General features: G+C 46.6%; 1 pseudogene; it reads left to right on the top strand.

Moving 5' to 3' along the window:
• The first annotated feature begins 8,081 nt into the window (after positions 1–8,081).
• Positions 8,082–10,643, top strand: LOC129813378 (D-aminoacyl-tRNA deacylase 2-like; annotated as a pseudogene).
• Positions 10,644–12,218: the final 1,575 nt, after the last annotated feature.

Genomic DNA, 12,218 nt, shown 5'->3' with positions numbered 1-12,218 from the left:
GTGGTTAAGCCAAAACCACTCCCCGTTATTCAGAGGGGCGTTCTACAACGCTTTGAGCGCTCTCCAAGTCCGGAAGTGACGTGAGGTGACATTTCGGCCACTGATTATAACGTTTGCCTTTCAAGGTTGTCCTATCTCTCCGTACCTGTTTTTATTTGTCACCCAACTTCTTGCAAATTCTTTAAATAATAGTCCTGTACAAGGGATTTCCATAGCTGGTAAAGAAATTATTATAAGCCAGCTGGCTGACGATACTACACTTTTTCTGAAAGATGCTAACCAAATTCCCATATCAATCAATGTGATACAATCCTTTTCCAAAGCTTCTGGTCTATATCTTAACATTAGTAAATGTGAACTCATGGCTGTCAAAGATTGTGTCACACCTTCATATTATGGTATTCTTGTAAAGGAAGAACTTTACATATTTAGGCATAACCATTACAAAGGATCAGAAGTCTAGAGGCTTACTAAATTTTAACCCTCTTATTTAAAAAAAACAGAAGAGGCTAAATCAATGGCTACAGAGGGACTTATCTTTAAAAGAAAGAGTCCTAATCGCCAAGGCTGAAGGCATCTCTAGACTAACATATGGTGCTCTATCTTTATATCTTGACAGTAAAATAAGCAAGGAAATAGACCAAATGCCTTTCAACTTTCTGTGGAGAAACCGTACCCATTACATTAGGAAAACTGTTGTAATGAACACTTATGAGAATGGTGGGCTGAATTTTCTGGACTTTACTACCTTAAATAATACTTCTAAGATCAATTGGATAAAACAATTCCTAAGAAGACCCACTTCCATCTGGAATTGTATTCCTCATCATGTCTTCTCTACTTTTGGTGGCCTTAACTTCATGTTGTTTTGCAATTATAATATTGACAAAGTTCCAGTGAAACTTTCTGCTTTTCATCAGTAGGTTTTCTTGTCATGGTCCTTAATTTTTTAACATATTTTTTCTCCACACAGATATTATATATGGAATAATCGGGGATATATTGTATAAAAATACTTCTTTGTTTTTAGAATATTGGTTCCGAAATGATATCCTATTGGTGAGCCAACTGGTAAATGCAAAGGGTCTTTTACTCAGTTATAAGGAATTCTTATCACTTTACAAGGTCCCTGTAACACCTAAAGATTTTGCAATTGTTTTAGATGCCATTCCCTCCGGTGTTGCTTAATTATTCAGGAACGTGTCAAGACCTGACCTTCAGAGCCTACCTTCTTTTGACCCTGTTGACTCATCAGTAGGTAAGATTTGTTTCTCTTTTGGTCCATTCAACAACAAAGCGATACAAACCTTGTTTATGCCTTATTGGAATGGATTTATTGATAATGTCTTTTGGAAAAAAGTGTGGATGATGCCACACACATACCTGTTAACAAAATTAAGAAAGTTTCCTTTGAAATTATTCATAAATATTATGCTGCCAACCACTTGATAGAAGAATTTGTATGTGTAAGATAATGACTAAAGTATTCCACCCTGAAACCTTATAACTGTATGAAATGTGTTAGAATCATAAGAATATAATCTGATGATGTGTAGCTTGGTTAGAATTAAAACTAGGGTGTTGTATTATTTTGTAGCTATGCAAGAAGGGTGCAACTGTGAGATGAGATAACTGTAATTAATGTAATTAGTTTCATTATTCTTTTGGCCAAATTTCATATTCACAAAGTGTCCAAAGAAGGGCCAAATGTAAACAGAATGGTGTTGTCGGCATAGAGGTGGATCAGGGAATCACCCGCAGCAAGAGCGACATCGTTGATATATACAGAGAAAAGAGTCAGCCCGAGAATTGAGACCTGTGGTACACCCATAGAGACTGCCAGAGGCCTGGACAACAGGTCCTCCGATTTGACACACTGAACTCTATCTGAGAAGAAGTTGGTGAACCAGGCGAGGCAGTCATTTGAGAAACCAAGGCTGTTGAGTCTGCCGATAAGAAGACGGTGATTGACAGAGTCGAAAGCCTTGGCCAGTTCGATGAAGACGGCTGCACAGTACTGTCTTTTATCGATGGCGGTGGGATTCGAAATGGTCAGTGATCTGTTTATTAACTTGACTCTCAAAAGACTTTAGAAAGGCAGGGCAGGATGGATATAGATCTGTAACAGTTTGGGTCTAGAGTGTCACCCCCTTTGAAGAGGGGGATGACCGCGGCAGCTGTCCAATCTTTAGGGATCTCGGACAATACGAAAGAGAGGTTGAACAGACTGGTAATAGGCGTTGCAACTGGTTCTTCTGGTCCTTTGAGCTGGATGATGACTGAACCAAAGACAGGTGAAATGGAGGAGGACAGGGAAGAATTGTCTCCACTGGAAGGAAGAAGAGAGGAGGAGAGAGCAGCTGAGGGAAAGGTCTTGGAACAAAGGAAATATCCAGGAGCTAAGCCTAAAGCAACAAAGGCTTCATCCTCAACCACCAGCAGCACCAGAAGAACCAGGCAAGCATCTGGTTATCTTAAGGATTATGTGGTCGAGTTTCCGACATCAAAGGGCAAGCCCACCAGAGCTCAAAGTGGTGATGGATCAACTGTACGTTTCAGCAATCAACCATCCCCTCTGAGCCAAGGACCGGAAACTGCTTTGGAGCAGGAAAGTGGTCTACAGGAAGAACCCATGGAGGTGACTCGCACAGGTCGACCAGCTTCCTGAGGCAGGCTCCGCTCACCCCTTAACTAATGGGAAATCGTTGAGGCACTCTAGACGGAGTGGGAGTTCGACCAGTGGATACCCCTTTGGAAGTGGCCATGGCGGCCGCCATTCACTAGCCCTCAGCGATTCACAAACCGCTGTCCTACAAGAGAGGATGAAACTATTAGCTTTGGAGGAAAGACAGGCTGACGAACGATGTCACCTATTGCATGTGCAGGCCCGTAGGTCTCTACAGGAATGGGAATTCATTGCCAAGGACCTGGCACAGCAGCGATGGCACCGTCAAGCCAGAAGGGAATTGGAGGAAGCACGGATGGTCTCATCCTTCCTGGAGAGGAATGAACAGGGAGTTGACCTGACCACCCCTCCACATGGACCTGACCTGTCTGCCTTTCTTTCCCAATCTGCCCCTCTGGTACAGCATGGCACACAGTCCCCGGAGGCTCTGGGGTCAACAGCCAACATGGAGCACGGGGGACAGGCCGCTCCACCAACGCCCTCTATGCCAGTGATACAAGTTAGCATTCCTCCATCTGGACAAAGCATCACAACTTCGCCTTTCCGCCAATTACCAACCACGGCAAATCGTTCCTCTCGTCCAGGGCCAGGCCAGTCCTCAAACATCAGGTGGGAGGGCTTTCACCCAATTCCGGCTGCCACCAATGGAGGGTCTGGGACAATAGGGGAGCGGCCCAATGAGGCCACAGTGGGCTCATCAGAAGTCCCGGGTTTATCCTTCACGCAACCAGAAGAGGGAGCCAACATTATGAAACTTCTAGTAGCCTCAGCCTATGGAATTCCCAGACCCAAACTGCCATACTTTGAGAGTGGAAAGGAGAGTGAATTTGTCCTTTTGGAAATTGCATTGGAGAGCCTACTGGGTATTCACAGTCATCTGTCAGAATGCTACAAATACCAAGTGCTAATGGATCATTTGCGGTTTCCCAGTGCATACAGGCTGGCCCAATCCTTTATGCACTCCGCAACACCATACACTGCCGCTCTCCAGGCCCTGAAGGCGAGCTATGGTGAGCCACGCCACCTAGTCCAGAATGAACTAAACAACATCCTGAACACGTCTCCAATTAAAATGGGAGACCATGCTGCCTTCAAAGAGTTCTCCCTGACTGTCCAATCTCTGACCTCGATGCTCCAATCTGTTGAAGGAGAAGACGGGAACGAGCTGAAACGTGGCTCCCACGTGGACAGGCTTCTTAGCAAGCTTCCAGTGTACCTCAGAGACAGTTTCATTGAACATTGTTTGAACAAGGGCATCCTGAAAGAGGGCTCGGGAAGCACCTATGCTCTCAGAGACCCGGCCGCATGGTTGGAGGTGAAGGCAAAGGCGAAGGCCACAATCTCAGCCATAGCCACCGGGGGAAGGAAGGAGTTTGAACGCCAGGGGGGACAGAAAAGGCCAAATCCCACTACCATGTACTTAAATAGTGAAGCCGGGGAGGAACCCGGGAAGAAGACCCCTTTCAAGAGCAAGAACATCAAATTCCAGCCTTACTGCCCATATTGCAATAGTAAGGGGCACTTCCTTGGCTCATGCCCCAGGGTAAAAAAGCTCACTCAAACTCAATTGAAGGCCTGGATCACTTCAGGCGAGCGATGCTACAAGTGTGCCCGAAGCCATAAGGCGGAGACCTGCACATTGAGGAAACCCTGCAATCGCTGTAAGGAAATCCATCTCACCGTGTTGCATGATGTAATTCCCAAAGCACAGAAGGAGCAGAGTATGCTCATGGTAGGAGCTGCAAAGGAGCTGTACCTCGACCAGCAGAACCGGACTCCAAGGGTCATGTTGAAGGTGGTCAAGGTCACTCTGCAAAGTGAAGGGAGAAGCATTGATACATTCGCCGTTCTAGATGATGGGTCAGAAAAAACGATCATTGTCACGGCGGCCACCCGTCAGCTTAACCTGGAGGGGACCCCCGAGACCCTTAATCTCAGAACGGTGCGACATGTTGTTATCCAAATGAAAGGCTCTGCTGTGACCTTTAGCATTTCACCTTCAGGAAACAGGGACGTGACCTATAACATCACCAATGCCTTCACGGCAGATGGCTTGAATCTCGCGGAGCACTCCTGCCCGGTAAGTGTTCTACAGAAACAATATCCTCATCTACGAGGATTGCCTATTCCTAACCTGGCCAGAGTAGTGCCACTTATCCTGATTGGGTCAGACCACCCACATCTCGTGACCCCGACTGAGCCTATACGAGCTGGACCAGAAGGAGGGCCCATTGCTGTCCATACATCCTTGGGTTGGGCTGTGCAAGGTCCAGCCCATCTACTTCTCTCCACCCAAGCTGTACAGTCACAGCAAGTCCTCTTCACCAGAAGCAATCCAGCTCCATCCTCCTGTGCAGCCACTGACCTCCTTCGGAATGTACAGATGCTCTGGAAGATAGACAACTTCTCCAACTGGAAGCTACAGGCGGTCACCCGCTCGAAACATGACTCCAATGCATTAGACCTCCTGGAGAAGCGCACCACCACCACTGAACTGGATGGCGTTCAGAGGTACGCGACCCCACTGCTACGGGTACCCAACCATCCTCCTCTGGCAACCACAACACAGGCTGTTTTCCCACTACTGCGTGGAACGGAGCGACACCTGGTGAAGAATCCTGAGCTTGCTGAAGTTCATAACCGGGAGATTCATAACCTTGTGAAGGCAGGCTATGTCACAAAAGTGACCGCTCATGAAGAGGGAAACCCACTCAGCGAATCCTGGTATCTCCCTCACCATGTTATCCAGCAACATGGTGGGAAGTACCGACTTGTCTTCAACTGTTCATTCAAAGCTGCTGGTCAAAGCCTGAATGACTGTCTACTCCCCGGACCAACCTTAGGTCCTTCCTTGCTCGGTGTACTTCTCCGGTTCCGGCAGCACTCTACAGCCATCAGTGGAGACATCAAAACCATGTTTTATCAGATTCGTCTACTGCCTTCCGACACCACACTGCTCCGGTTCATATGGCGAGATATGGAACGAGACGCAGAGCCCACCATCTATGAATGGCAAGTACTCCCATTATGCACCACCTGCAGTCCTTGCTGTGCCATATACGCTCTGCAGAGACACGCACGGGAGCACCCAGACAGTGACCCAGAAGTATGGGATTCAGTGGAAAATGCCTTCTATGTGGATAACTGCTTATAGAGCATCCCATCCACGGCTAAAGCGAAAGCACTCCTTGATAAAGTACGGAATTTCCTGTCCAAAGGGGGATTTGAGGTCCGACAGTGGGTGAGTAACAGAGCGGAGGTTATCCAGCACCTCCCGCCACAAGCGAGGTCCAGTAGCAGTGAACTATGGCTATCGCAGTCTAGCGCTAACCCACAAGAGACCACTCTACGACTGAGATGGAGCTGCATACCGGATACCCTTGGGTACAAGCAACGCTCAGCCCTGAGTACCGAACCCCCACTCTGCGCACCATCTATCGGACACTGGCCAGTCAATACGATCCCCTTGGGTATATCCTGCCATACACAACCCGGGCCAAAGTCTTAGTCCAGGACCTGTGGCAGACTAAGAGGGACTGGGATGAACCGATCCACCCGGCTGACCTAGTGGAACGATGGATCTTTTGGGAAACAGAGTTATCGGAGCTCTCTGAAGTCCACATGCCAAGATGTTATGTACCACCTGTGCTGACCAACTGGGATCATGCCTGGAACTGCATGTGTTCTGTGATGCTTCAGAGCGAGCTTATGGGGTGGTTTCCTATCTAAGAGTGGAGGATAAGGCAGGACACACCCATGTCTCCTTTGTTATGGCCAGGTCCAGGGTCGCACCTTGCCAATCCAAAGGGTCATCTACTGGAGTGATTCGACCACTGTATTGACCTGGCTCACATCGGAGTCCTGCAGGTATAAGGTGTTCGTCGGAACTCGCATTGCGGAAATCCAAGACCTAACAGAAGTCCAGGACTGGAGGTATGTTGATAGCATAAACAATCCTGCTGATGACGTTACTCACGGTAAAACCCTTAAGGAACTGGCTCAACCCCATTGCTGGAGCTTGGGACCACCATTCTTGTCCCACCCAGAGAACGAGTGGCCGACAGCCCCCAGGCGTGCGGCTCCTCTGCAACCAACTGAAGCTCATGAGTTAAGGAAGTCCGCCCAATGCTACAGCATCTCTACGGAACCAACAACAGCTCTCCCTGACCTAGCACAATCCCAAACACTGCCGGATCTGATCGCCGCCACAAACCAGACCTCAGATGGGGTGGCTTCTATACCCACCTCCCTCGCGGCAGAGACACTACTCCTCCAGCGTGCACAAGCGGTTAGCTTCCCTGAGGAGCTAAAAGCTCTGAAAGCCGGTAGGGAAGTTGCTAAGGAGAGCCGTCTTCTCTCTCTCGCCCCAGAATATGATCAAATCCTTGGAGTGATCAGAGTCGGAGGGAGGCTGCGCCGAGCAGAAGTTTTGGACCCCGATGCTACCCACCCAATTATCCTTGACTCCAGACACCCTCTCACCAGGCTCCTCATCAAGAGTTCTGATGAGAGGCTTCTCCACCCAGGGCCAGAGAGGGTTTATGGGGAGATGAGGCGGAAGTACTGGATACTTGGAGGACGAGGAGCCATTCGTAAGCACCAATACGCCTGCGTAGATTGTCAGAGATGGCGGGCCGGAGCCACTGTGCCCAAAATGGCAGATTTACCCCCTGCTCGCTTGCGCCTCCTCAAACCACCCTTCTGGTCAACAGGAGTAGATTGCTTTGGCCCCTTGACGATCAAGCTAGGTCGTCAAGTGGAAAAGCGCTGGGGCATTCTATTCAAGTATTTGACGACTAGGTGTGTCCACCAGGCGTACTGGAGAGTTTGGATACTGAAGCCTTCCTCATGGCCCTACGGCAGTTTATCTCCCGACGGGGGAAAGCCTACGAGATCCTGGCTGACAGATGCACAAACTTCAAGGCAGGAGAAGCCAGGTTGGAGGAAGCCTTCCAAGCCATGGAACCCAGCCTCCAGGATCAGCTGATGGACCAACAAATCTTATTCAAATTTAACCCTCCAGGAGCTCCTCATTTTGGAGGAACATGGGAGCGAGAGATCAAATCTGTAAAGACGGCCTTACGAGTCGTCCTGGGGGACCAAACTGTCACTGAAACTGTCTTGCGGACCGTCCTGATAGAGGTGGAAGGGATATTGAACTCCAAACCCTTGGGATATCTCTCTGCAGACATCGCTGACCCTGATCCAGTTACACAGAATATGCTCTTGATGGGACGCCGAGATGCGTCACTTCCTCAAGCCATATATGCTGATACCAACCTCGTTGGCTGACCATTTCTGGGCCCGATTCATTCGGGATTACCTACCAACCCTACAGCACAGAGGGAAATGGCGGAGAGAAATGGCCAGCCTGGAATCTGGCCAAGTAGTAATGATGGTGGACCCTCAGCTGCCTCAAGCCTCCTGGCCGGTGGGACATATCACTAAGACCATGCCTGGGACCGATGGTCGCGTTAGATCAGTGGAGATCCAGGTAAAGAACCGGACATATATCCGGCCAGTTGCTCGACTAATTCCTCTCCCTGAGATGACGGAGGACGGGGAGCAATGAGCCTTTTTGAGGAGTGTGGAATTTAACAAATGTCCAGGGTGGCTGTAGAAAATGTCCATGGAGTTGGTGGAATAATCCTTTAATTCATGGCCACTTAGTCAGCTGGGCCAGGGGCGCTTTAATTAGGTCAGGTGGGAATGACCGACAGATCTCATCCACATAAAAGGAGGAAAACGCCATCGCCTGATCTCTCTGCTTTCTCTTCCTTAACTCTGTCTGCTCCAGAAGTTCTGTGCGTCCATGAATCCACGTAAGTCCACCGACTCAGTTCAGATGAAAGGTAACAATCTGTTGCGATCGGGAGAGTGGGCCATCAGTTATTGTTTATAGTTATTACCGCGGAGCGCGGCTTGGAGCGCACGCTTCTAACATATGGTGTAATGTGAATTGTCAATGATCGCGGCCCTACGGATCCTCATAGGCCAATTATGCAATCGATATGGTTAATATGTAATTAAATTCAATTGGCCTATGAGGATCCATAGGGCCGCGATAATTTTAAAAAGAGGGTCCAGATTGTCTAGACCAGCTGATTTGTACGGGTTCAGGTTTTGCAGCTCTTTCAGAACATCTGCTATCTGGATTTGGGTGAAGGAGAAGCTGGGGTGGCTTGGGCAAGTAGCTGCGGGGGGTGCGGTGCTGTTGACCGGGGTTCGGGTAGCCAAGAGGAAAGCATGGCCAGCCGTAGAGAAATGCTTATTGAAATTCTCGATTATCGTGGATTTATCGGTGGTAACAGTGTTTCCTAGCCTCAGTGCAGTGGGCAGCTGGGAGGAGGTGCTCTTGTTCTCCATGGACTTTACAGTGTCCCAAAACTTTTTGGAGTTAGAGCTACAGGATGCAGATTTCTGTTTGAAAAAGCTATCCTTTGCTTTCCTGACTGACTGCGTGTATTGGTTCCTGACTTCCCTGAAAAGTTGCATATCGCGGGGACTATTCGATGATAGCGCAGTCCGCCACATGATTTTTGTACTAGTCGAGGGCAGTCAGGTCTGGAGTGAACCAAGTGCAGTTCTTAGTTCTACATTTTTTGAAAGGGGTATTCTTATTTAAAAGATGGTGAGGAAATTACGGTGGCAGCTACTCGGTGGCAGCTAGCTAGCTGTGATGATCAGGAGTAATGGTCCAGAGCTTATGGCAGGAATCCGGTGTTGTAGTGGAGAAAACAGTCCGATACTGGCAGGCTGGCAAGTATTATCTAGGCTAAAAGAGGCTGGTGTCTGTGCAAAAGGTAAAGGAGTGCAGTGGCTAACAATGACTAAATAGCTAGTAGCTAATTAGCTGGTTAGCTCCTGATGGCTAGCTTCTGATGGAGGTTCTGGCTATTGCCGGAAGGTATATTTAATTTAAAAATGGAAAAAGAGATTGAAAATAATTTGAAATATATACAAAAAAGATGAAAAATACAAAATGTACACGGGAGAATGACAAACAACGTCTGCACTGCTACGCCATCTTGGAACCAAAAAAGATGCAAGTTTTCCACGTTTATGTTTCTTCTCTGTAGTTTTGCCTGACTGTCACTTTTTCATGTAATGATTCCTTTTATGCTTTATCATCTGAAACAGGCAGACATTGTTTGACATCGTTTTAGAGTGACTGAAAAGACAAGTTCTCCACAAGCAAGATCTGTTCTTCAGCAGTGTCTCTATGCAATGCTTCAAGTCAAACCTGCAGATGATCAGTCTGAGGCTGAGTGGGTGGAGGTACTACTGAATTATGTTCTACTCCTTTTTCAAATGCAAATATGGTCTATACTAGTGAGAGTGCATGCTAATAATAAGAATTGCACTTTGCCTAAGATAATAATTTGGAGTTTTCATAAGATTTCATGTTTTCAGATTGACAGAGGGATGATGGTATATATCTGCTTTTTCAAAAGCGCTACAGAGGACATTATCCCCAAAATGGGTAGGTGTTCAGCTTTTCCAGTTTTGGACAATAATGCAATAATGCACCTACCTGGGCTTCGCAAGTGAACAGTAAATGTTACTGTTCTTCAATGAATCGTAAAGCAGTATTGCTACTGAGTGGTTATTAATCACTTTGCTATACTATACTCTACAGCGAACACTCTGCTCAACTTGAAACTGTGTGAAGCTGACTCTGGGACCTTATGTGTCAGTGCTGGACCTGCCTGGGAGCGTTCTCATCGTGCCTCAGGCTACACTGGGAGGCAAGGCCAAAGGGAAGGGCATGTAGTACTACAATAACATTGGGAAAGAAGAGGGCCTGCAGCTGTATTCTAACTTTGTCTCCTTCTTTGAGAAGGAACTGGCTTTGACCAGTAAGAGTAGTGAGACTGCAACCATCATCAAACATGGAACTTATGGGAACAGACAAGTGCTGAAGCTGGATACCAACGGCCCATACACACACACCTGATGGAGTTTTGAAACTTCCAATATCAATCACATTTCACATTGAATGACCAAATTGCACCTCTTGTCCCTGAAATGGTGGTACTGTATGCATAGATCTAATAGTTTTTATTATAAGGCGTGTTTTTGTATCAAGTTCTTTTGTTAAATTATAAAAATGTAATACGATAATGAAGTCAAAAGAAAGTCTGAACTCAACTGAAATATTTGTTTTGACATCCATGTTGCAATTTGTGAATTGGTTTATGAATGGAAACTTGGGACATCTAGTGGGGATTTATAAGCACTGCACCAGCAACACAAAAATATAAATGCAACATTTACAGTTCATATAAGGAAATCAGTCAATTGAAATGAATTCACTAGGCCCTAATTTATGGATTTCACATGACTGGGAATACATATATGCATCTGTTGGTCACAGATACCTTAAAAAAAAGGGAAGGGATCAGAAACCAGTCAGTATCTGGTGTGACCACCATTTGCCTCATGCAGCGTGACACATCCCCTTCACATAGAGTTGATCAGGCTGTTGATTGTGGCCTGTGGAATGTTGTCCCACTCTTCTTCAATGGCTGTTGCTGGATATTGGCGGGAACTGGAACAATCTGTCGTACACGTCAATACAGAGCATCCCAAACATGCTCAATCGATGGTGACATGTCTGGTTACATTAAATTCTCTGGCAACAGCTCTGGTGGACATTGCTGTAGTCAGCATGCCCATTGCATGCTCCTTTAACTTGAGACATCTGTGGCATTGTGTTGTGTAACAAAACTTCACATTTACATTTTAGAGTGGACAAAGACACGGTGGTTGGAACCAAACATCGTGAATTTGGACTCGAAGACCAAAGGACAGATTTCCACTGGTCTAATGTCCATTGCTCGTGATTCTTGGCCCAAGCAAGTCTCTTATTATTAATGTCCTTTAGTAGTGCTTTTTTTGCAGAAATTTGAACATGAAGGCCTGATTCACGCAGTCTCCTCTGAACAGTTGATGTTGAGATGTGTCTGTTACTTGAACTCTGTGAAGCATTTATTTGGGCTGCAATCTGAGGTGCAGTTAATTGCCGATTTCTGAGGCTGGTAACTCTAATGAACTTATTCTCTGCAGCAGAGGTACCTCTGGGTCTTCCTTTCCTGTGGCGGTCCTCATGAGAGCCAGTTTCATCATAGCGCATGATGGTTTTTGCGACTGCACTTGAAGAAACGTTCAAAGTTCTTGAAATTCCCCGTATTGACTGACCTTCATGTCTTAAAGTAATGATGGACTGTTGTTTCTCTTTGCTTATTTGAGCTGTTCTTGTCATAATATGGACTTGGTCTTTCACCAAATAGGGCTATCTGAATACCTACCCTACCTTGTCACAACATAACTGATTGTCTCAAACACATTAAGAAGGAAAGAAATTGCACAAATTAACTTTTAACAAGGCACACCTGTTAATTGTTAAATAACACCTGTTAAATAATAATGTCCAGTTTCTTCTACTTCTTTGAGACTTGTGCTGTACAGTTTATAACTGTGGTAATGAACGCAACAAAATACACATTTTTAACACACAGGGTATCTTTTG

Source organism: Salvelinus fontinalis, chromosome 16, assembly GCF_029448725.1.
Source record: "Salvelinus fontinalis isolate EN_2023a chromosome 16, ASM2944872v1, whole genome shotgun sequence".
Lineage (NCBI taxonomy): Eukaryota > Metazoa > Chordata > Actinopteri > Salmoniformes > Salmonidae > Salvelinus > Salvelinus fontinalis.
This window is presented reverse-complemented; position numbering and strand designations above follow the sequence as displayed.